Genomic DNA, 737 nt, shown 5'->3' with positions numbered 1-737 from the left:
TCGTCGGATAAAAAAAATGTATGAGACAAATCTATAATATCGTCCTCTGAATTCATGTCTATCATTTGTTTTTGACTTAATTTCTTAGCCTGAGCTCGAGTCACATCACACGTAGGAAACACATCGGGATTCTCCTCATCTACAACATCATCCTTAGATGAAACAGTGATTGGCTCACTAATCATTTTAGGTTCGGCAACAACGTTTCCCCCAGCCAAATCGTTTTCCAACAATAATGATACACCCTTAATTGGGAGAGTAGGTCTTACTACAACTACAACTGGTCCCGAAACTAGGTATGATGCCAAATAAATGTTATGAAGAGGAATATTAACAAAGCCACCCTCAATACTCTGAGTAATAACAGACTCACCAGTGGCAGAACTCGCACCTAAAGTCAATATACCTTCTAACAACAACGATTTAGTCGCCCCCAGTATCACGTAGAATACGTATGGGTATGGGATTGCCAGTGTCGTTTGTCAAAGACACAGAACCAACAGACATAAAAGGTCTAATAATGGCTGGAGACGGCTTAAATGGGAAATGAAGAAAAACTTTAATATAAGTTTAACATGACAGCAAATGTACCTGATGTACCTGATGATGACAAAACCTTGTCGAAACGTTGTACATTTGCTGTCATGTTAAACTTATATTAAAGTTTTTTTTCATTTCCCATTTAAGCCGTCTCCAGCCATTATTAGTCTCAAAGTGGGTTCCTCGTCATCGAATTT

This window comes from Limulus polyphemus, unplaced genomic scaffold (assembly GCF_000517525.1).
Source record: "Limulus polyphemus unplaced genomic scaffold, Limulus_polyphemus-2.1.2 Scaffold1965, whole genome shotgun sequence".
In the NCBI taxonomy this organism is placed as follows: Eukaryota; Metazoa; Arthropoda; class Merostomata; order Xiphosura; family Limulidae; genus Limulus; species Limulus polyphemus.
This window is presented reverse-complemented; position numbering follows the sequence as displayed.